This window comes from Bombus huntii, chromosome 1 (assembly GCF_024542735.1).
Source record: "Bombus huntii isolate Logan2020A chromosome 1, iyBomHunt1.1, whole genome shotgun sequence".
Classification (NCBI taxonomy): Eukaryota; Metazoa; Arthropoda; class Insecta; order Hymenoptera; family Apidae; genus Bombus; species Bombus huntii.
The window spans coordinates 4,262,446-4,287,730 of NC_066238.1; the positions used below are offsets into that span (position 1 = coordinate 4,262,446).

Genomic DNA, 25,285 nt, shown 5'->3' on the forward strand with positions numbered 1-25,285 from the left:
TATTCTGTGGATGACGTTTGAAGGAAAAGTAAATTGATACTTTACCCTAGCATCGAGTAAAGGTTAAAGACTATACATGAACATAATGGTGTATGTCTAAATCTATTTATTGCAGACACAGAGAACGATGATAAACAGTGAGATACTATCGAAGGAGAAAACTTTGTCTAGCGTGTTGTTCCAGCTTTCTTATGACTGTGATTATCGCTTAATGGATTAGGACAAGTTTATCTTTACGGTTTAGAGCTAGAAATATAAGAAAAGTTGCGCTATGCTGTTACAAAATAGGATATCTATATTCTATTTCTGTTTTTATTTAGCTATAAAAATAACACGGCTAACTATGAAGATAAATATGATACCATGAAAACTAATATTGTATATTAACTTTAGAATGATGTCGAACTAACCAAAGTAACCAAACTTAACACATAAAGATTCGAAAATCCAAGAAGATTTTTCACATTTTAGTCCAACGAATAAAATTGATTTCAAATAATAGAGAAGTTTCGTTCAGTCAGAATCTTATAAAATATAACAATAACCAGATGCTATAATAACTCCTATCGAATAGAATCCACTCCATTCTTTATTTCGATTGTGGCAAGACAAACTCGAAATATATGTATAGCTTTGAAAACATCAGATTAACATTCTTCAGTGATATTTCACGTCGTTAAGATGCGAGAAAACGTGTCCGAAGTGCGTAGATCATTGAAATCATTGACCCCAATTTTATAACAATGACATAGAACGTAAATCGTCATTTTTATTATGACACTATTTTTTTTTCTTTTTTTACGCTTGCTTCTTGTCGCTCGAAGAAAGAATCTACCGCCGACAATTTCTCAACCCTAATCTCAAAGAATTTTAAACGCCTCTGAACAATCGTTGTATTTCTCAAGACCGTGCATTCTGACGGAATATTCTTCTCCCCTTCTTCTCGTTCTTCCCCATTCTCCCTACGTACTATTGTTTCACACCGCTTAAAGAGGGAATCAAAGAAGAATCGTCTATTCTTCCCGCGTTTGATCGTCGCGCACGAACCGCAAAAGGGTTTTCTTCGTCCGCGAGCAACCGAGCTGGCTAATGATCCAACGATTTATAAGCGATCAAAGGCCGATTCGAGCATGAAACCAGGGGCTGTACTTTTTTAATTAACGCACCTTTAATTAGCGGTAAAAATCGTCTTGCTAGCTATCTCAAATTGGACTGTGCCTCTTAAATCAGTTACTGAGACTAACAGGTAAAGGAAAAAGCGGGGAGAGAGCGGGGAAGAAGAAAAAGAAGAAGAGGAAGACGCTACAAAGTAGAGCGTCGATGAAAATACATCATGAGGGCAGGGCCGTGTGTACTTCTTTCCCTTTCCTTCCCCATCTCCCGTGTATTCATTTTTTATCTCTCTTCTTCTTTTTCCCTTTCTCGTTCCCTCTTTCCTCTTACAACCACCTCTTTTCAAATTGACGCCGTGCACGCGAACGAAGTGAAACCGTTCTCTCTAGGTAGCCACGACGACGAGGACGGCTCGTGTGAGCGGCCAAGCAACGTCCATAATTAATGATAATTGTTCAACTAGCTTGATGGCTTTAATTAAAGGCAGTTCTGCAATTCCGCGCGCGGCGAGCTTACTCCTATTTTCCCTGTCTCTCTTCTTTTTTCTCTCTTTCTCTCTCTCTTTCCCTCTCCTCTCCCCCTTCATCACACAGTCCCTCTCCCTGTACACGTTGTTCGTGTATCCCTTTCCTTCTTTTCCATCGTTCTCCTATGTTCTGTCTATCTAACCTCTGGTTCTCTTCTTTTTTTTTTTTTCGCTTGCCGCGGTTTTCCGGCGCGGCGGTTAACGTTTCAACGAGCCAGCCTATCTCGTAGCCGCATCGAAATTCCCCCGGTTTTGAACTTGACGAATCGAAAACAAAAGGCGATCCATTATTGTCTTCGTGGCAGCATAATGAATCAAGAGCGGTGGAATTTTCATGGTTTCGGCGTGTAATTAGCCGCGGAACGCGAGAATTACCCCGTTAACGATTTCCACGGAACCCTCGTTAGACGAAGGAACACTCGTTACCCGAATGCCCTGTTATTTCGAGCCAGTGTATTTTTATTCCTTGTTGGTTTACTTGCTCCTTTCTCTGCGTTTTACATCGGTGATTCTATTTTTTATTAGGTCTTTTTTTATTAGGTTTCTCTTGTTTCTTCTTTTAACGTCGCGGAACAATCAGATCGAAGACTCGTTAAAAGAAAATCACTGGATAGACCAATTAGATCTTTCGTTAGATCCTGTTACGATTTCTACTGGATTTTATTATTATTTCTAGTGGATTTTTTAAGAAATTTTTTATTCCATGATGAGTTTGATATCGAGATGTATAATTCGTTGAAGCTAATTGTCTTAATACTTGTACATGTAATTGCACACTGTTCGGTTTAATGATTGTATCGTGTGCTTAGTTTCAATGGTAAGTTAATTAGAGAAGATCGTCCGATGTTCATTAAAAATCTAATCAGAAAGGGAAAACGTTCGTCGCTAATTCCGATTAATACGTCTCCCATATCTATTTATGATTAGTACTCTGTTTGAAATCGTTCCAAAAATACTTCTCGCGTAAATACACCTTCAACAGCATTCGCGCGATTGATTTTAGTTACATCTATTAAATGCTGTATTTTCATACTCGCTATAAACAATCCTATAAATCAGATTCGAACTTTGACCTATTTAATCCAACATATCCTTGATTTATTACTTGCCTACAGAATTCGTAAAAATAGTTTCCACAGTTTCTCGCCATATTTTTAGAACAATACCAGGTTTCTCATAAATAATACCCCGATACAAAATCCAATAGCCACCACCCTCCAAGGTGAATCATATCTCAAGAGAGGCTTTTACCCTCTAAATTTTCGCTAAGCCGAAATTGCAAAGCATCGGACACCCCGAGCATTGGATGATCGAGGCGATTAAATAAAAAAGAAGCGGCTAACCGGTGGACTCATTCGAGCCGGTGGTCCCTCGTAACAGAGACAGAGGTCGAGAAGGCGAAAGAGAAGGTAAGGAAACAGAGAAAGAGAGAGAGAGAGTGAGAGTGGTCCTTGTCTAAAAGTCGAAGTTATCGTCTGCCTTTTTTACCCGGAGCCCCCCGTGCGGCGCTCCTCGGATTCCACCGTGGAAGAACCCTTTTGCGCGCACGAGAAAAACGCCGCCTCGGCCCTGCCATGTGTTTCGAATGAATTTACATGACGTCCCAGCGTGTAGCTATGTCACTTTTTGCGCGTGTGCGTGCGTACGTACGTGCACGACGGCCAGCATGTGGGCAGAGATTCCCTGCAGCGGCAGATGTTGGACCATCTTCCCGTGTGCCCCTTCGAGATACGAAACTCGCCATGATTATACCCTATCTGCCCGGCGAAGGGCAGGGCCGTATCGTCTTGCTGGATTCTTCGGCGCCTCGCTCCTCTCGGTGACGTAACAGACCCTTCCCAACCACCCCTCAAAGCGCGAAAACATCTTCCCTTTTCTTTACACTTCCTTTTTTTTTTTGTTTCTTTTTTTAGTATCCTCTCTGTTGCCTGTCTTTCGTTCATTTTAGAGTATTCTTATAGGACATTCTTCTTTTTAAATGGTACCAGTGGTACCGCCGGGGGGCTGAATGGACGAGAATTTCTGGGGATCACGAGAAGAGGTAATGGATTCGAGATATGGAATACCTGCTTCGATAATTAATTCGTGCGTTCGAAGGATAAGGAACGGTTGTTTATGCAAATTCATATTTTCATAAACATAATAAACCTGTTAACCCGGGAACAGTTAATCTGGTTCTTAACTCTCTCACAATTAGGTATGGTAATTTCTTTATTCGGATCATTTCTAACGCACCGATTCATTTACTTTTGCTGAAAATAAATTCTACGATGTTTTACATCTTTGAAATTGATTTGTCGCTGTTGACTTTTAATTTCAAAAATATACATGTTCTTGGTATATACAGAGTCGAGGTCTTTTTATATCTTGCATTTCCTTTTCTCCCTTCAATTAAGACTATGCAGTCAGCAGTCGTTAAATCGTAGTAGCCTGTATAATGGAACATTACTCGAAAGGTAAAAAACATAGACAACTGAAAATATTTCAATGTATCTTGGAAAATGAAAAGATATTAGATTTATAGTTCTTGTATGTCTGCTTTTCGTTCTTTCTTGTTATTGTTACACGTTGGGCGTTTGGTGGAAGAGTTTAGAGAGAGAAGTATGGGTTGGTCATTAGGGACCTCCCGTGTGATGACGGTGAGAACGGTGTCTAGGGGGTAGTTGGAACGGAAGTGTAGATACTTTTATTGCCCGCGGGAGGTGGAGCAATGATTTTTGTAGAATCCGTTGATGCAGTGTAAATGGAGATAAGTGGACTTTTTTCGAGATAGCCGGGTGTCTGTGCGTCCTGTTTTTTGGTAGTTTGTTCAAAGGGGAGATTTTTAGAGCGGGGCGTGGCCGCCAGACCGTGGTTTGTTTGGAAGTATTCCCTGATAAGTGGAACGAGATAATTCGACGAGATTTCAGTCCGCGTATATCATTTCTCTGACAGTGACGAATTTATGGGGAAACTTTTTAACCGTAGACCGCTCACGGTTTTGTAGATACCAGGTATTTTTTCAAATTTTACGCAATCCGGCCGTTAGAAAGCACTTCTTTAATATTCGTCGATCAAACGTATGATTTTTCTACTTTACTCTTAGGACTTGAAATATTATATCGATTATTTATATATATATATCATATTAAACATGTGCGACTGAAATTTCAAACTGAACGAAACGTTTAACGAAAATATCAATCACGGACCACTTCACTGTGACCATAGACATTGTCAAAAAAAAAATTCATTACCATCACCGTGAATTCGTGCACTGCGATCGAAATCGACACTTCCGATTTTCCCGTCAATTTGACGGAAGGGGATCCTTACCAAATACCGCCACTAAGCAACAAGCACACTTCCAACCGAGCGTAGCACACCTGAAACAAACAGAAAAGTCGTCGATCAACATGACTGCACGAAACGAATACGTTACTGTCGAGAAGGGATAACAGGTAGGGGTATCAAAAAAAAAAAAAAAAAGAAAAAAAAGAAATTCACTGTACAACGCCTATTTTCGCGTGAAACGGTGTTCGAACAAGCTGTAACGAGTTTCTCGGATTACAAGTGTACTCGATACTGGCTCACCGAAAAATGGCAAGGATGGAAGGAAAAAAAAGAACAGCCTGTAAATGCGCAAAAAGTTGGTCAATCGAATGACGGTCCAACGATATCGCCGCGATTTTTCGGTATTTTTCGACCGTATTTTTGACGGAATGATTTATTTCTCTTTTTCTCCTCTTTTATTCCTTCTCTTTCTTTTTTTTTTATTTTTTTTACCATTGCTGACTGTTTGGCCCACGTCGGACAAGCGATAATTCGAACCTTCGTTTCGAGATACAGGAAATGAATGTATGATTTTACCCATGCGCTGCCGCTTAATAATAATTATTATTATTACGAGCCGGGGTATCAATCATATGGATATCGTGACCCACTATCGCAAATCACGGAGACACGGTGGCATGTCCAGTGAGAACGCGGCGAATTTGAAAAGAGAGAAGAAAACAAGCGTCGCCGAATATCACTTTCGTCTCTTGACGTAAATGCATATGAAGAAACGATAATGTCGCGGAGAAATTACATGCTCGAGGTCTCTTTCGCCCTGTTATGGAAAAATCGTTATTATGTAAATTGAACGGCCAGAAAAATTGGCAGTCGTACTGATTGCGTTTCATTTCCAGCGAGACGTATGATATTTCCGAAGGAATTAACGTTTTTGGCAAAATGTACATATGCGATATTTAAAAGCGGGTATTCGAGTGTCGCATTTATGTTTGATAATTTTGAACAATATAACTGAAAATATGGTAGTTTATGAACGTTATTTCGGACTTCAATTTGAAATCGAATCTTCTGCTCAATAATAATAACATACTAATTTGGTAATATTCCTGTTTTCCCAAATCATAAAATATGAATAATATCGACATGTTCTTATTATATTTTCTTTTGCAGCGTCGAAAGAGAATATCATTTCTCTCAGCTGTTTACGAAGACTTGGACTATAGAATATTCATTATCTAACACTATTATAACCTAACGAATCTAGAATTAAAGCAACCTGAGACTTCGCGCCATCGAATACACCAAGTCAATCATATTTAAAGTAAGATTCTTCCTAAACCGATTGAAATGGAGATATTTATATCATTTCCTACTTATTAGACTGTAGATTTTTATCCAAATTTATATTTTTACAAACAAAGCTAAAGAAATAAAATCTGAATAGAGATTCGTTATACCCTCAACGTATCATAACGAGGGTCTCATATATTTTGTATATTTTTGCATATTATGAACATCCTGTACACTTTCAAACACTTAAATTCCGCATAAATACATAAAGATTCCCTAATTACCATTAAAAGTATCAGATCAAAAATATCAGTGATATCTGAATATCATTTCGAACTTCAGAAGCAAAATTCGTCTCGCGATTCAGTCTTCACGCGCATCATCACCGTCCGTAAGATCAAGACAATGTATGTTCGTCTTGTTCGCGCGCAAGATGCGAGCAACTGTTGGATAACAGAGGCACGAAATGAATTCAAATTAGCAACAGCGTCGGGTCCGGCAGGCACGATTGTATCTTTCGCATCGCGGCTGCAACAACCAGCAACAACAACTTTTTTGTCGCAAATCGATCCCAGCCGAAAAGCCAATTTCATGCTCCGTTCAAGACGCGCTTCGGCTTCGCTCTTAGCGCATTACGTATTCCGGCCTGCCCCGCCTTCTCATATTATTGCTCGACTCTCTCTGCTTTTTCTTCTCCTGTTTTTTTCTTCCTCCTTCTTTTTTTTTTCATTCCCAACTTTTTCTTGTTCTTCTTCCTCCTTCTTGTACCCTCTACCTTGTGCTCGTTTTCTTCATCATCTTCTCTCTTTTCTGCCTGGTCCTTTTTCTTTTTCTCTTCGTCTTCTTCTTCGGGGTTAGGTTATCAGGCTCCACGGTAAACCGAGCGTTCATTATAATCGCATCAAGACGAGGATGATGTCGACGGGGGAGGGCAACAGGCCCCAGGAAAGGGCACTGGCCAGCGGATTCTTCGACGTAATTTTGTTCTACGACGTGCAACGACCCGGCTAATTTCGATCGGGCTGCCTCCAGATCTCGAGAATCACGCGGATTTCTGCCTCCGTTCTCTTTCGATCGCGCGTGAATTACGCGGATGTTGCCGTGGTCAATCAAATTATCGATCGAGCTGGGTTTTGAAATATTGAAAATATTATTATAGAATACATTGTAATAGGTGGATAATTGATTTAAGCTACTTGAATTTTGCTCTTGAACTTTATTTCTGTGTTGCAAAATCTTTCTTTACACACTTTCTGATAACCACTGTTATGGTGTTGATCTGTTTGATCTTTGAATATTTGCGGAATATTGCCCTTCTCAGTTAAAATATCCTATCTACGTACACAAATACGATATATGTAGTATACAGCAAAATGTTGTTTAATACATGATTTAAATTTATAGTCCGCTGAGTCTATGAAAAGGTAGAAAGTACTGGTTCTATCTATTTATTCCTCTGTAATTTGTGCGTAATTTGTTGTAATGAGAAAAAAATATTTGCAATCTAATTCAATGGTGAATAATACGAGCGTTAAAAATGTAGCTTTGTTCGTGGTTTGGGAACTTTTGATCTCTTTATAATATTTGAAATTATCGTCTTAATGCGTTTTAATTAAAGTCTTCGTATATTTGTGTTAATTCAACGTTTGGTAATATCCAGCAATAATCAGTAATCTTTGTGAAAAATGAGATGTAAATGATTCCCTTGTGTTTTTAGATTTCAAAAAAGCTATGTGAAATTGTTTCTTTTGTATTACTGATAATTAATCATTAATGCAGTTTTCGGCGACAAATGTTCAATAAATTAATTGAAACATTTAATGGATTCTCCGTTATTTTGATGTTTTTACTGCAGGTAATTAAAATTGCTTTCTCCTCTTTTCAATTTTACGATGCTTCGTGACATTAATTAATTTTTAAACACTTTAATGGCATCGCTGCTATTTTGCTGTTGCAAAGCGCCGCTGTCATTAAACGCTTTACATCGTGGAAAATTTATAAAATGCTATTAAATTCTCTTTATCGTTGCTAATTATTGAACGTTAACGTTGTTAAATCGTAATTTCGTAGCTATCTATTTTCAAAAAAAAAAAAAAAAGAGAAAAATACGAATTATTGCTTAAAATATCAATGATCTGTATTTATATATTTTTTCTTTTTGTAGAATTATCAAAATAATTAAAATGTCCAATTTATAATCTCCCTAGAAAATTTATAAATTTTCAGTACATACCAAATCTTTAGGAATTCGAAGGATTTATCATCATTATTTATTTATCTGTATATCTTTTCACATATCATTCATTGAAATTTCTAAAACACAAATTTACTATCCTAATCGTTAAATCAACCAACTCGAGAATATTATAAGATTAGCTACAAAATTCTTCTAAACATTTTTGATAAAAAATCCAACCAACCAAAATACTTCAAAATCATTAAAACTTCCATTAAAAGTCAAAAGCACCAACAACTCCATAAAATCATTTAAACGAACAAACGCACGTTTACTTTCAGTTTTTGAATAATAAACATAAAATAATGGCTGCACGAAAGGGTTCAAGTTATGTAACTGTTTGTTCCACATCGAAAGGCAGTTTTTCTAAATTCCGGCCGTGTCAACCCTTTACCTGCTCCCCCTAGAATAAATATTGTCAGGATGGATCCACCTCGTATTATATTATAATAACGCGGGCATACTAATAGAACGTGCGAAGGTTTGTCAGAAAACGAAGGTTTCCAAGTAGGTACACAGATGGTCCAGCAGCTTCGCCCTTAACCCTTCGACGCGGAAATTTCCTTGTGTCGGAGAATGATGGGTCGAGAGGGGGGAGGGGCACCTATTAATATTCCTTAGACGACAAGCATCCCGTGAGAAAACTCCCCAAGGGTGTTTTTCTTTCACCTATTAGCATAAGGCGATGATCCTTTCGTTTCTCACGAACCCTGCCCCGTTTATCGTCTCGATTAATGAATTCTGGATACCTTCAACTCAATATTTCCTTCTATTCAATCAGCTTGAACCAATATATTCTTTGTTTCACAATTTATTTCATTTCAGTATCTCTTTTGACAATTTACAGAGCGTAAGAGTATAAGAGGCGTGTACAAGGTTTTACATGATACGTGGGGAAATTTAATTTTAGCCGTTTTCAAAAGTAGAAAGCTTGAATTTTTATCGAGTCCGTATTAAAAAAAAAAGTTTATCGCGTGGATTTCTATCTATATGAACTTCCATACGTGAGAACTTTGAATTTGAAAAATTTAATACAAAGTTTTTATATCTATACATTCGTAGAATTGAGCTGTTTTAATGACAGATTAGTAGTAATCTGAACTGGAAAATTTAAGTATGAAATACTTTCTATGTAGAAAATTATATGAACTTTATCTATATACGTATATTCCTAAATTTTGATGACAAAGCTAACGGAGAATTGAACGGAAAAATTGATGTAAAAATTGCTATATAAAAAATGCCATATGAATTTTAACATTTATACATTCGTAAATCTAACCATGTAATGCCAAAACTAACAGTGATTTGAACTGGAAAATATATAACCCACGTGTCAGATAGTTAACGGTTCTTTAAGCGGTGTTCCTATCCCTATGCAGAAGGTAGGACGAATTTTCATAAAATTCCCATAAATAACCGTGCTTATTTATGCACAATATTTATACGCCATGCATGACCTGAAACGGTAGCCCTACTAAAATTTTAAGCATAGGTATCGACCTACGTCGCTTCGAAAGGGCTGCATGTGAAGAATAGACGATGCTACCGCGACACACCTGTAAACTATCGGATTCTTTCACCTTCGGCATTCACGCTCGAAAAAGGTTACTTTCAAGATACATCGTCATCATATTCTGTTTCAAAAACGGTCGCATTCTCGATGCAAAGTTTGACATTTGTCGGAAGATAATGAAATCGAAATCGATACTTTCACGATGATGAATATGTAACGATAACGTATTGAACATTTCATATCTTCCATATACAATGTTCTAATAAAATTGTTTCTTTTCTATGAAATATGTATATATTCCAAGATTTGTTGTACAGTTAAAAATATATAATACAATTTACATCGAAGTATACGATGATTGTTCTGTTTTTCGGACTTGATCTCATTGCGTAAAATGTCAAAGTTACATCATAAAATATTTGAGCTTTTGAAAGAAGTGAAATCTTCTATTTAACATACGAGAATCTTCCGAAAAGAAGTCGCAGGAATTCTAAAGAATTTCATTCAAAAGTCATAAGAATAGAATCTCTTATTATCGATAACATTACACAGAGATCTTAATTTTTCAACAAAATAAACGAATTAACATTAAAAAGACACTTCTGAAAATGTATTAAGTCTCCAATAGAAAAAGATCACGAAACCACATACGCGTGTTCTTGAAAAAGGAAAGGAAACCACGATCACAAATGATCAGACGTTCCAGCATTCGTTCACAAACGTACACCACGGACTACCGAGTCCAGCCGTGTCTTTATCCTCTTCATAAACGCAAAAATCACTTTTCTGCCGGCCTGCCCACGCAATAACGATCCCATTAGCCCCCCAAATCGTTCTCTAGATCGTCACTAAATTATCCAATAAAGTGCAGCGCCGTTACTCTCGTCCAATACCCGTCACCGGTTATGCACGACACAACTTTTCTCGCTTGTGGCACGGAACAATTCCGTCCGACGATTATCCCTCTTTTGCCTTTCTATTCTTTTCTCTCTGTCTCTGTCCAACCAAAATTTTCCAACTCTTAACGAGAGCAGAAGAGTGGGAAAAATGCGAAGTGAACGAGAAGGAGAGAAGAGTAGAAAGTTGGCGTTGAAATCCGTGGAGATGAAAAGAAGCAAGTAGACAAGGGGTTGAAACGCGAGGCGAGTGGGAGAGGGTGAACGCAGAGGAAAAGTCACGTAGAACTTTTTTTCCGGGTGGTGAATTTTTCGAGGCCCTCGATGGCGTAGGGTGTCGAGAGGGAAAAGGAAGAGAAAAAGAGAGTCAGTCCCCATCGTCGCGAAATCGACGAGCAAATACTTAAGGCGTAACCTCGTTACGCCGGCAGCCAGTGGAAAAGCGAGAAAAATCCACTCGACGACGCTGCTGGCGGCGGCGACGGCGCGGAAAACTCGCTTCCGGTCGTTCGACGTCCCTTCGACCGGTTCAAATGCCAACACGGGGAGTGGAAAGGCGAGAGGCGCCCGTGAAAAATGGCCCGCTAGAGTCGAGCTGTTCGAAAAAAACGCACAGAGGGCTAGGTCTCGCGGAAGATTTCCTCGCGAGACCCTTTGACGAGCAGGAACAACCTCTTCGATTTTGTATGGCTCGGCGAGAACTCGGGGGAAAATTGATCAGTTGAGTTGGTTAGGCTGACTGAGGATCGAGTCGGAGAAAGAATTCGCTCGAGGCATATATTTATGTTTGAGCAAACATGCCAAAGGTGTTTATGTAGGTAGCGAAATTCATTGGCAGAATTATGAACAACTTGCTGAACGAATTGTGGGCGAGTTATAATTTTGATGTAAGAGTTAGATGCTTATTATATGGTGTATTATATGACTCGAAGTGGTTCTTTTTCATCATTAGATAAATGCACGTGATTGTACGATATACGTGATCTTCTTGCAAAAGTTTCATCTTAGATTCATCATAATGAACGTTACATGTTATCGTACATGAATATTTATAAGAGGCAAATATGATGAAACAACTTTAGTTAAGACATAATTAAGCGAATATTCTGCCATTAGTTTAGTTAGGATGTAACGAAGTGAATATTTTGTTAATTACAATCGCTCCTAATAGCAAAACACACGAACTTATCATAATTTCAATCTCTCATCGCGCAGTAGAAAATGAACAACATAGACCGAACAAATTCTACACCACGAAGAAACGTGACGTTAAAGAAATTGGAAGCGATATAGAGACAGCAAAAAGCTGACAGAGGAGACAAACTCAAACGAGGTAACAACGAGGAACGTGGACGATAAAGAGAATTACATAAAAGGGGATGAATTGTATGGAAAGGCACGGGAGTTCGTACAGGGAGTCAGGCATTATATGCTCCGACTCGTGCTAATTACACCAATTTGAGTTAAAATGGGCTAAGTAAAGAGATAAATTGATGGCCGTGCGCCTCGAGTAATTACCTAATTCGGCTATGCGTAATTACCAACGATTAGGGTGTCGCTTTCGAGACATTTCTCAGGCAGCTGCAGGTGATACAGATACTATCGCAGATGTCTAATTCGCGAACAGTAAGCATATTTTGTGAATTGACAATTTTATGTTAATTGGACTATCAATTTGGTTTGCAGTTTATAAGATAAAGTTGATACTATTATACAATAGAATTTGTTAATACTGGCAAGTTGCAAAATTTCGCTAATGACATTAGTTACATTGTGCAAGTAGCTCTGACGTTTATAACTATAAGTAGGAAATGATCGCTAGTATATACACTTAAATAAAACATGCGATCGCACTCACAGTCGAAATACTGAAAACTTTCAAACATGTAATATAATACCTTCTTTTCGCAAAGAATCATCAATCTCGGATACTATCCAAATTTCAAAACAAGCATGGGAGGACTATATTATACTGTGCTATTATATTTGAATATAATTTCCACGTTTCCATCCACGACTTCAACCCTATCCTCTCAACTATACTTCGGAGTATCCACCTACCTCGGAGACGTAACAAAAACGGTACACTGCGAGGTAAACGCAATCGAAAAGTTTCGTAAGGGGATTTGTTCCCGCGGCCCGCAGGTCGGGAGTGGCTCGGTCGAAAGAAAGCCAAAGGTTTTAGAATAAATCAAGTAGAAAGACTGCGTGGGTCCACGACTAGAAAATATTCGGCGCTCGCTTTGTACGAGGCCGCTACGCGGGACAGGCCTTAAAACGAACACGAGGAAATCGAACGGCGACTCGATACGACGAGGACGGAGAGCAAACCGCTGGATGAAGAACAGGGACCAAACGAAAGAGTACGAACGAGAGAAAGAGAGAGGTGAGATGAGGCCAAAAGGAGGCGAACGAACGGACGGGGCCCAGGCCACGTTACAGCAGCTACGACTGAAGATATCAATCAACGGGCGCATTGTGCTCAGGGATAATTTGACGCGCGGCTGAAAGGGCCAGATCTCAAATTCCACGATCGGATAATGGCCCCTATAAGGCCCAGGAGAAGGCAGAACCTCTGGGGTATATCTACCGAACCGCAGCTTGTACCCAAAGGGACGTTCGACGAACGCGCGCGCACGAGCAACGCGATTGTCTTCTTCTGGGGGTCTAAGCCTTTATTTTCGTTCCGAGACACATTGTCCCGCTTCTTGGAACGCATTACTCAGGAACCGCGTAACGAATCGATCGCATCGATTTCATTCACGACGCTATCCGATACTACCGTTCTCGTTTTCTCTCTTTTTCTCTCTTTCCGAGGTGGTTGGTCGATTGAGTGCTTAAATCTCGACGACTTTTAAACCTACCAGGTTTCACTGGGTTACTCACTGGGTAACAGAAGTGTTCGTGACTTTGCGTGGTGCGATGAAGATGTACGAAGCTGCGGCATTTTGGGCATATTTTAGGAAGTGGGTGCCAGAAAGGAGGTGAACGTTTTGATATGGAAATTGGAAATGAAGGAAGTGTTCTGAGTTCACGTTTGGTATATTGTTGAGAATACAGGAGAATGTTCGCCTTACTGCAAGATTTGTTTTAAGGTGTCCTTTCCTTTGTCGTATTTGTTGCTTGGCGATTAAAGTTGGAAACGAATTTTATTAAAGTTTCGAACGAAAAAAAATAACGATCAAGATGATTATTGTAGCTGACCGACTAATTCAATTTATATTTGAAGTTATATAATATTTTACGATATTTGAACTTTATTAATAATCTTGAAGTGTATGATAATTTTTATCCGTGTATTTTCAAATATAGTAACGAATCACTCGAACGATAATAGCGTATAGTCTATTAAAGTGGAACAGAGGGCTCACGCGGACGAGGTTCGTGATTTCTACTCAAAAGGATAAGTCACAAGTTAATTTCATTTGTTATATTTGCTTAGATTATATTTCATTGCCATTTACGTGTTCGTGTGAATTTTTCATTGGATTTGTTATTTTACATTCAAACAGAATGATAACAAATGAATTCCTTTTTATGTGACAGATATTTAAACAATCTCGATAAATTAACAGGTGGATAAAATCATTAGTTACTTCGGTACCACTCGATGTTCGACTTCGTCAATTTCAGAATTTGTACGCAATACACGTTCTACGTAATTGCACATAATTCTTTTCTCATCCTCCTGGAACCATATAATTCCAAACAACTATCAGACTTCTTGTACAACAGTAGAAACTTCAAACCAAATATACCATAATCCTACATCTGCCCTACAAGAAACACCTAAAAACTTCGAACTAATTACACCAAACAAAGTTGAACAAAATATTTCAGACGAACTCTTACATTTGGCAAGTCAAAGCTCCACCATTCGAATTAGAGTCTCGTTCACGTCCACATTTTAATACACGTTCCTACTTCGCAATCGTAAATCAAGTCAGTCTTCGAGCAACTACAGTTCACTTCGAAGCGAAGCGTTGAACATGTTCAGCGTCCGACGGCCAGGGGTCTCATGATCGAACATATATTTAAAGCTATGGTTACAGTGTTTTAACGAACTGTCTATTCTAATGGATACACGAGAGCAATCAAACGTGTACCGTACATACACGAAAGTATTTAAACAATTACCAGAGAAAACGTATACGTACATGGAACATGACTGTCATGACCATATTGATCAATTTTGAAACTAATTCGAAAATAGATACAGAAATTACAAAATATTTATTGTACACAGATATTAAGTAAAATACTAGTGAACAGCTATCTTAAGCATGTAATATGTAAGAATATGTAAAGTAAGAAAACGGTGCCACTGAGTATCGAGACTTTTTAAAATGATTGACTGTTTAAATATTTTTGCGATCACTGCGGAATATATACTTGTAACAAACATCTTTTAATTTCTACATATACTTATTTTCAGATTTGTTTCAAACTTTACCGATACCGAATAAATTTCAAATTATTCCGCACAACACACATAATATATTTCGTGAGCCTCTGCAAATTCTTACGAGCGTATGCTTTCGATCGTCAGACGTTTCGTTCGTCAGAACACGTATCCATTGCAAGCACAGCCTAAACTCGTTTGTTTTTAACTAAACGTTGTCAAGAGTTTCGATTAGTTTCGAACCACTGCCCGCACGAAAATCAGGCGACGACTTATCGAGCATGATTTATACCCGCGCTGCGCATTCGAGACGTCGAGGCGCGATTTCGAAACGCTTCTAACCGCAATGAATTATAGAAGCTGCCTGGTTTTGTGTCCCGGCGACAAGGACGATAAAAAATCGTGCGTACGCTCGGAGGCTGTTGCGCTAGCCTCGTGACGCCGTGAAATATTGCGGCGATATCCGTCTCTAACGACTTGATCGCGTGTGATTAATACTTTTCTTGATAGTTCCCTCGACGAACGATCCGAACTTCAACGTCCCCGAGACTTCTTCTTATCAGACCTTCGCGTAAACCGAAAGATGGATTTTGAGTATGAGATTTGTTTTACTGAAGTTTTGAATGAAATTCGAATAATAGATTGGAGAATTTGATATTAATTATCGTGGAGTACTCAGTGAATAGCTGTCATTAGTCGTCATTCGAAGGTTTTATTAATCTTTTACTGCGAATACGCATTCATCTTATACAGGAAAGATGCGTTTTTGTTTGTGAAAGCGAATAAGTGCGATTAAGAAATATCTGGTTGATGCGACGAAGTACAGTTGCAATTAGGAAATTGAAGAAACTTGATTAATTTCTGAAGTTTGAAGACAGTAACAGACTGATATTTTGAATAAATTATATTTTTCCTTTGTGATGCTCGTATGAAATCATGCGATATTTGGAAGCTAATTTTTGTAGCTACAGTAGGCTGATGCTATCACACTTTCGACGATACGTCATCATATCGTAGATTACATGATTTCGAAACAAATGCGCTACTTAAAAATTTGAATTAATTTCTATTATAATATTAATGAATATTTTTGTCAAAATCTCTACTTAAAATTCCACACAGGTTTCAGAGTTTCACAAGATGTAGACAAACACGCTTCAAATTAACGAATTCTTTTTTCATCCCATTAAACGTAAAGGACTCGAATGTGACACTTAATTCCTTACCTCTAAAAGAAGCCAATCTTCTTTCTTTTATTTAAACTCAAACTATTCGAATTCAGAAATCACTTTACCAAATTCCAGCTCTCGGACATAACACTTAGTTTCTTTTCGTCAAACGCGTAATCAAACAACAATTTTCTTTCAAATCTAACTCAACCTAAGTTACTTGAGCCCAAAACCGGTTTCTTAATTCTAATTCAAACGCAACACAATTTCTCGAATTTACCAAACGCACGATCCAAAGAAACAAATTTCGTCTCAAACTTGACTAAACCCGAGTTATCCACAAATTCAGAAATCACATTACTCGCAACTCGAACGTAACATTTAGTTTCCCGTATTTGTCGAACATGCAACTAGAAGAAACCCATTTTCCTCCAAATTTATCCAAAACTAATCTACTCAACCTCAAGAACCACTTTATCTAATCCCATCTTCCTGTTCAGTTTCCAAACATAAAACACTATCAAGTCAACTCGATCTCCGACACAATACCGCCATAATCAACTTACACCGAGAGTGCCACGAATCTTTCCAAGATCTTCGAACAGGTAACCGCATGCGTCACTAAATAATACTCTACCTCGATTTTCCCTTGAGGTAGCCGGAAAGCTGAATGGAGCACTTGACTTCCCGATTCTGTCGAACGCAGGATTAAGAGGTCCACACGAGCCATCGAAAGAAAGAAAGAGAGGGGGAGAGGGAGAGAGAGAGAGAGAGAGAGAGAGAGAGAGAGGAAGAGGAACGACTCTGTCGCTATTTTCGAGGATACAATGCGACCCCGAGGGCGCGGTTACCTGAACACGTGCTCCTCTGTTCGTCCGAATACGAGGAAATTTTTTGACACGCGAGACACCACCGCTCTACAGGTGGACTCTCTTCTCGAGCTGCAGATTTGCGGTCAGCCTGTTTGCCTAACAGGTGGATCTATCCCGTGAACGATCGGTTGGGAAATTGTTTCCCCTGTCTACCGTACCAATCACGAGATAACTCCTTCGGGAACTTCGAACTTTGTTCCACGTTCGCACGAACAAATTTACCCAGTACTAGAAAGTTAGTGTTTATCGAGGAAAATCGAAGCTGGAAGCGTCGAAGGTTCGTGTCACTCGCGAAAATCTCTCGATTCGATAGCATCGCTTTAGCTAATGGTACCTTCGTAGGTTGAGTGAAAACCACTTTCAAAGCTAATTCGTGTAATAGGTTTGAATAGAGACAGTTGGACGACCAGTAGATTCGAGTTATTGAGTAAAACTTCGTTTAGTTGAACGCTTACAGTTCATATAAGCGGAGCTCATGTAATAGACATGTTCACTGGTTCTTCCTGTTGCAATGATTTTTTACGTAATTGGAATTCACGTAGATTCGATCGCTACCTAGCCAGACACTAACTAAAATCTCGTTCCAATAAATGAAGTTTCGCTGTAAATATGGAAGAAGCGTAGGATACTGCCTGCTGTCTCAACAATCTGACAAGTAGTGAACTGTGTGGCTTGTTCGATCTCATAAAATTTGATCATGGTGAATTATATTCACTTTCCGATTTTTCACTCGCAAAAAGCGTCACCGTTTCAAGATTGGAAAAAATAGCGCAAGATCGTATTATATCAAATAACGTTTTCATATCTACACTTCACCATAAATAAACGCGAGGTCGATCGAAAAGAGCGAATAGGAAGCTTCTTCAGGTATAAAGGATAATTCAGGGAACGAGTTCGAGTACCGATCGGACGCGATCGAACGGGAAATCTCGTGAAGGTATTTCATCGGCTTTATTTACGGTGTTGACTCTTACCTCACTTGTTCTTCAACGGTGATTTGTGACGATCTGTTGGCGAAAGAGCCGTCGGCTGCTAACACGTCCGTAAAGCGTAACGTTTTCTTCGTACTCTTCAACTACTTTCGTTGACGATAAGAATCATCGTGTTGCTATTCCTTCCACTTTTTCTCAATTATTTTTGCTTTGCCGTTTACTTTGTTTTAAATTTAATCACACATTTTCATATGTTTCTTCCTCGGTGCATGGTCGATCTTCCCCGACAGATTTACACTATCCCGCACTAGGAGTAACGGTTCGGTGCAAAAATCTCGCCGTACGACTCGCCAATGCGTGAACGGTTTTTTGTTATTCGATGCTCGTTACGTAACAATCGAACGGTACCACATATCTGACGAGCAACGAAGGAAATTCTACTTTCGAACGGCTTCACCGATCTTCGGAATTGCGACGGCTCGTCGTGCTCGTCGATTCGCCATCGTTTTCACCTTTTTTTTTTCGGGCCGCGGTTTCGCAAAGTGAACGTATACGTGCCGAAGATTATCAAGCGCAGATCGTTCGCGCGATTCGGAACACCACGTGGCTCGACGCGAGGCCGAGCACAAACCGTTCGAACGAGCCCTACGTGTCTTCCCAACAATCTCACTACGAAGTGATAATTCGTTTCTTTTTTCTTTTGGTTCACTCGCCGAATGTCGAAATTTCGAATAACGAAACTTCATTGCGAACATTGACTTCCGCTGGAATTTAGAATCTTGCGGTTTGGAACAGAGTGTTGCGTATCATCTTCGAGCGTTGTCGAAGCGACTTCTCGATATCCAACGTCTTCTGGAATTCTTTGCGATTTTACATGCTCCCACAATGATCGTCTCTGGTAATTTCAGTCGCGACAACCGTTTATTTAGTAAGATCTTCTTGAACATCTGTTAGCTTCGAGTACGGCTATCGAACGACTGCCGAGCGTTCTCGAAGACTTCGATTGTTCGATTGCTTGTCACCGGTTGCGACGAATCTCGTATCAGGGTAGATTCAAAGAGACAGAGTTGGAATCGTCTGAGACCAAGTCTGTCTCCTTGAACCTTCTCCAATTCGTTTGCCGTGTCCAATCGTGTATCTTCTCTTTCACCACTGGATGCGATTTCTCGCGTAAATTCTTCTATAATGGTTCCCTTACGCGTGATGTTTCTTCAAGATCGTGGTAGTCTACGACCATCGTAGAACGGATCAGGCAAATCCGATCACGGAAGCTGTACTCCGGCTTTCCCAGATGCTGATTACTGCTTCATGTTCAGGAAGGGACAGCAGAGGAAGAGTGTAGTAGATGAAGAGACTGCCCAGGAAGGTTCACACTGCCCGGCGGTCTGATCGCTGACGACTGAACGCCGTGGTAGCGTTTCGCCGCGTAGTAAGCCGGCTCTCACCCCGCCATCGGCCTCTCTTTCTCTGCCTCTCCACGAGGAGTGAGCGAGAGAGACAAATGATCGAAAGAAACGAAGAAAGAGAGAAAGAGATACAGAGAGCGAGAAAGCGAGAGACACCCGTCCTTTTCGTCCCACTCTGACGTTCTGCGCGTCCTGAGAGCAACATGCCCCCGTCCTCGTACTCGCTCCGTTCTCTGCATTCATCCCCACCAATTCCTTTACGTTCTACCCCCACCGTATCGCCACGGTTCCCCCACTACTAGCCGCGGGGTCCCCACCATCGCGCTTTGAAAGTTCTTGCGATCACCGCTGGGCGGCACCAGCGTCCAAACTCTCGAGCGGGACACCGTTCGAGCGTGGCGGGCAACAAAGGTCCCGTCGGTTAGCGCCGTTATGTGGGAGAGAACGCGCTCCCCTGGTTGGTGGAAGGGGAGTGGTAACCACTGGTGGGGAGTCCTCGACTTCCCCTATCGTCGTTCTGCCACCACGTTTCCCCTCCAGTTTTATCGCTCCTCCTCCACCCCCACCGACGCGGCACGTGTTCCGTTCCACTCGGTCTCGTGCGGAAAACGATCGTCCGTCCTCGTCCTTGTTCGCCCTGTGCCGGAGTTCCTGGTAGGGGTGGTGAAATATCGTCGGTGGAGGGGATGCGCGAGAAATACCGCGTGGTAGTGGGGAGCAGAAGGACTTTGTAATGTAGCCAGCACGCGTCACGCGCTCTTCACGCTGCGATTATATGCTCGTGACTGGAGGAAAAGCGTCGTGATTTTTGGAGGAAATTGGAAGTGTTGATCGTATTAGGCGATCGAGGCTCGTGTTGGAATCTTGGTTATATCGATTGGAGTAAATTTCAGATCTTTCGACTTCTTTTAAAGCAGCGTTCGTTCATTTTGCTAGTGGAGGTATTTCGATAAAATGAACGACGCAGAGAAAATATAAAGGAACGAATGATTCTGAAATGTCTTTGAAAGTATTGGAACTCGTTTCACCGATTTTGTAGTTATCAGTTGATTTATGGATCAGTTTATCAAGGTTATCGTGGAAACTCGGAGACGTCCGCCACGTAGTGCATCAAACTCGTGGTTGATCGTTGTAGAACGTCTCTTATCGTCGCTATCGTTGAGCGTGTGTTTGTCACGCGGCTTATTTTGCAGCTAACAACGCGGTTATCACTTCTGGCTGCCAAGGTACACACGAGCACTTTCAGCTGTACGACGATAACGCGTTGTTAGTTTCGTTCTGACGAGAAAGCAAACTGGCCTCGAAGGGAGCAATACCTATTTACACACTCGTAATCGTTTCCCGGTTTTCCGGTTTAGGCGACCTCTCGTCAACGATCGAGTCGCCCTATTCCCTTTAAAAGCCATTGCCACCGTGTCTAAGTACATCTTCCCGTGTGTGTTTATATGTGCGACGCACAGCATCATAAATTTCAGTGGACAGTTTCGAGTCTCTAGCACGCGGATACAAAACGAAACAAAAATAGCTTCTACTTTAAACATACGGTGTTCCCGATCAACATTTCCTATCCGAACGTTCACTATCAAATCTTAAACTTCAAAAGAGTGGCAAGTCGTTAGCCGACCATTACTCCCGTCACTCGACCACGTGATTCCGAATATACGTTCCAAATAAATCTAAAATCGCGCCGCTACTCGTCCGTTGAGCATTCGTTCTTACGAGTATATCCTTCCACAGCACTTTGAAGATACATGACATGATATAATTATACGAACCAAGAAACTTTGAACGATCTTGAGTGCAACGAGCCATCCACGCGTCGCATACGAACTCCTCCTCGGACACGGCGTTCCTTCTTAGTTGATCGCGAAACGATAATCATCGTCGTTCCACGTTCCCGTCACACGAGAAAAGCCTAGCTCAAACTCGATAACGAACTCCACTGACCACTCTAAAACGTCACGTTATATATACACACTTTTCCTCGTCTCGTTAAAATAACCAGCATTACGTCTTGTATAAAATCGTATCGGGAGAAGAAATCACCGTGATTCGAACTCTGTCATCGACGTGAAGATCCGACGTGAATCGTGACGAAGGAAATCGGGGATACCGGCGCGGTTTACTCGACACGAGAAGACAGTATCTCGAAAGAGGGTTGGCACACGTTGAACTGGCTGTTGTCGAGCTCGATCGGTCTGCCCGGAGCAGGCGAGTTTCCCCTTCGCCACTTTCCCTGCGCGCACCCTCCCCCTCTCCGCGTTCCACCGCGCGAAACACACACGGCCGATATATATGTTTCCCCTTCATCCCTTCCCATACCATCCGCGACACTGTCTCTCGTCTTCCTCCCCCGCCGCCGCGAGGACTCGTGAAATTCCGGAATTCCGCGCGTCCGTGGCTCCACCTCCCCCCTCACAGAGCGCGAAATCTTTTTTTAAACTCCGCCTAGCTGCAGTGGGAAGCGAGACGGAGCGACAGAGAGGAAAAAAGCGGAGCAGGCGCGAGCCACTCGGCCTTTTTCCCACTTCTTCCGCGGTGCAAACACGCCGTACGCCAAAACCCCGCCCCCTTTCGACGGGTTCCCCATCGACGCTTTTCCACTGCCACAGATTTTCCGGGGGAATATGGCTCTCTCTCCTCGAGCCTCTCGAGACGAGGCGGGAGAAACGCTCCACGCAATTCCCACTAGTTAGCGCTATCTGGACATCCTACCGACATCTAGCGGTGGATATTTTTTTTGAACAGGGGTTGTTTCAGGATTTTTCATATCTTCGATGAGGCGCTTTCGCGATTTTGGTTTTATTTTAAGGTATCGATATGACGTATCATTTAGAAATAGTAATAGGCGATATGAGGGACGTTTATGAGTTAAACGATAATAAAATGTTATAGAAAGAATATTTTTTGTAGAATACAATTGATGAACAAATTTTTATGGTCTGTTAGTTTCAGATTTAGTTAGGTCTGTGTATCGAGTTCATGAGAATCAGATGTATTTTAGTTGAAAATATTACGTTATTAAAAATATTTGAAAATTGTAGAAATTTACTGCTGTATCTTATGTTGGTAAGAAAGAAAACTCCCCTGTTTTGCTTATCGATCGTATCGTATAAAGTCACTAGACTGGACGTTAGCGACATCTGTTGGTGAGTTCGTCGCAATTCAGGATGAAAGCATCCCTAACGTTTTATTGCATTTTTAACGTAACATTTCGTATGACGCAAAAGTGGCATAATATTCGAAATGATTTTATAGTAAGAATTAAAAAATTTATAATCTCTGATATATGAATTTCATTGTTTAGAGCGGTAATGTTCCTAAACGTAGTTTCAATCCTTTTATGATTGATGACTATAAATATAAAAAAAATATTTTATATTTATTATATTTAATTTGTATAGGAACTATCAATTTGTTAATGAAATACAAAGCGTTAGAAGTAATCATAAAATATTGTTCTTAAAACGATCTTGCCAAGCGGCTTGTTTTTCCGTGTCGGTATGGATTCCGCATTTTCCCGTGACGTCGATAAAGCAGGTGACTACTTTACAAAATTTTCAACCGATTAACTTTCAATTCAGTGCAAACGAGGCCCCTGATGGCGCACATGGGTATAATTTCCACCAAATCGTGCGGTTGAGCGCGCCGAAAAACGATGTTCCCATTGGTTCAAAATTGATTTACATCGAATAAAGCGATGCCCGTGAAAGATAGACTGCATAGACAATGGAAATTATCAATTACGATAAAAAAAATTAGTAAAGAATCAGTGCCATGAAGATCTCAAATTTTTATCATTTTGTGCCAAAAGTTTCAAATCATTCTCCACTAAAATATCTACAACAACCCAATATTAATTTGGTTGTATGGAGCTGATTGAATTTCGAATCAGAGATACAGTTGCAAAAATCTCGTAACAGATCCTTCATTTGCAATGTTAGTTACGATATTTTCCAGAACTATGTATATATAAATTTTCATAGATCGTTTGTACTTTGTATTACAGTGCAAGAATACCATTGTTCATCATTTTCTCCTTTTTCGACCTTATTTTTCAATTATTTTGCATCGTTTCTATTTTAATTGTACATATTACTTCAAAGATTTAAACAATGAAATTTTAGAATTTTGAAGAAGTAAATCTCTAATGAATCGTTACGAGACCTTCTACGATTCAACAATTTTCCTATCGCATAAAATGTCAACATGTCGCATATTTAATTCTTACAGATAAAACAAAATCATATTGAAATTACATCGAAACAAAACCATCGTACACATTAATAAGATATTTGTGTTATTTATTCCTGTATTCGTGTAAAGAATTTTCATATCTTTCTAGCAAACATATTTCAAATTTCTTCGGCAAATAAAAATTAAAATGCAGGTATCCAACATCCACGACTTCGACTCGCATTTCCATTTTTCAAGCTGGCTCGATTTATCATTTACCGGAATGTAGCAGCAAGAATTTGAAACTTGAATCGGTATGGTAGCTTGAAACGCTTCGATGAAAAAAGGAAAAGAAGTTCAGGCAGTCATGCGTTGAGCGGCGAACGAGCGCGTCAAGTAGATTAAGACGATTATGGTCAGACCGCACGGCCGCCGTTATTTATTTGCCTTGGACCGAAATGCCTCGTGTGATTTTTGTCTCTACGTTATCGATTTCGATCGCGTGACAAGGTGCCGATATTAGCCAGTGGCACCAACCCACTCTCCTCTTACTTTCGTTTCTTCGTTCGTTTCGCTTTGTACGTAGCATCTGTCGGGTGACAGTCGATTACCACGGAATTCGAGCGAAACAATGCGCGGTATGTGCGTGGCCGTGTAACGTGTAAGTGACCACCGACACGCTGATAATTATGACGCTGCCGTCGATAAGGATCTGTTGGTTTGTCGGCGATAATTATGCGTGTGGGACCGCGGCTATTATGCTTGTCTCTTTCTCTTGGAAGAAAAAGAGGAAAATAAGGGCTAGGGTGAAGCGTTTCCGGTTAACTGGAGGAATGTTACTGCAACGATTAACGAAGTGGCCGACAAAAGAATCGCTCGAGTGACACAGAATTTTGAGCAGCCTCTTCTTGCGCGCACGTCGAACGTGGGAATTGACGACCAACCCATCCACCCTTTACGGGAAACCGGATTTTTATTCGACCAGGGAAAGAAAGAGTCTCGTTTAAACTAATTCTTTGCTTCATTCGATCATTTTTTACTTTTATACTATTGTATTTTGCGATGTAACGTTTGCGTCGCTCTGCAAAGATGAGTGGAGTGGTCAAAAAGTACGTATATTATAATGGGCTAGTGAAATAACGTTAAATATAGTATTAAATATAGTTGAAAAATTGAAGAGGGATTTAGTCACTTTTAGTCACTTGATTTCGACGTTCTAGATAAATAACGCGCAAGATATATCTTTTGGCAAAATTAATGTCTATTTATATGAATTAAAAATAACGTTTATTAAGAAACTATGGAATGTTATACGTTATATATATTATATTTTAGTAATCTTTATATGAAACAACAGTGCATCGATTGTGTCAAAGAAGTCTAATCGTAGAAAAACATATTTCTTTGAACCAAGTGGTTTGAACAAAATTGTTTCCGATGAAGAACTAACTACGTTCAATATATATTTTACATCATTC

General features: G+C 40.1%; 1 protein-coding gene and 1 long non-coding RNA gene across 2 annotated transcripts in view; one reads left to right on the plus strand and one right to left on the minus strand.

Annotated features, from left to right (window-relative positions):
* Window positions 1-25,285, plus strand: part of LOC126870707 (UPF0489 protein C5orf22 homolog) — a 419,981-nt gene that overhangs the window by 174,608 nt on the left and 220,088 nt on the right. The gene's annotated exons all lie outside the window — the stretch shown is intronic.
* Window positions 1,969-21,872, minus strand: LOC126870716 (uncharacterized). The gene is made up of 2 exons (XR_007691413.1): window positions 18,268-21,872; window positions 1,969-5,004 (listed from the first exon to the last, which is right to left on the minus strand). It is a non-coding gene; the product is annotated as an uncharacterized LOC126870716 (long non-coding RNA).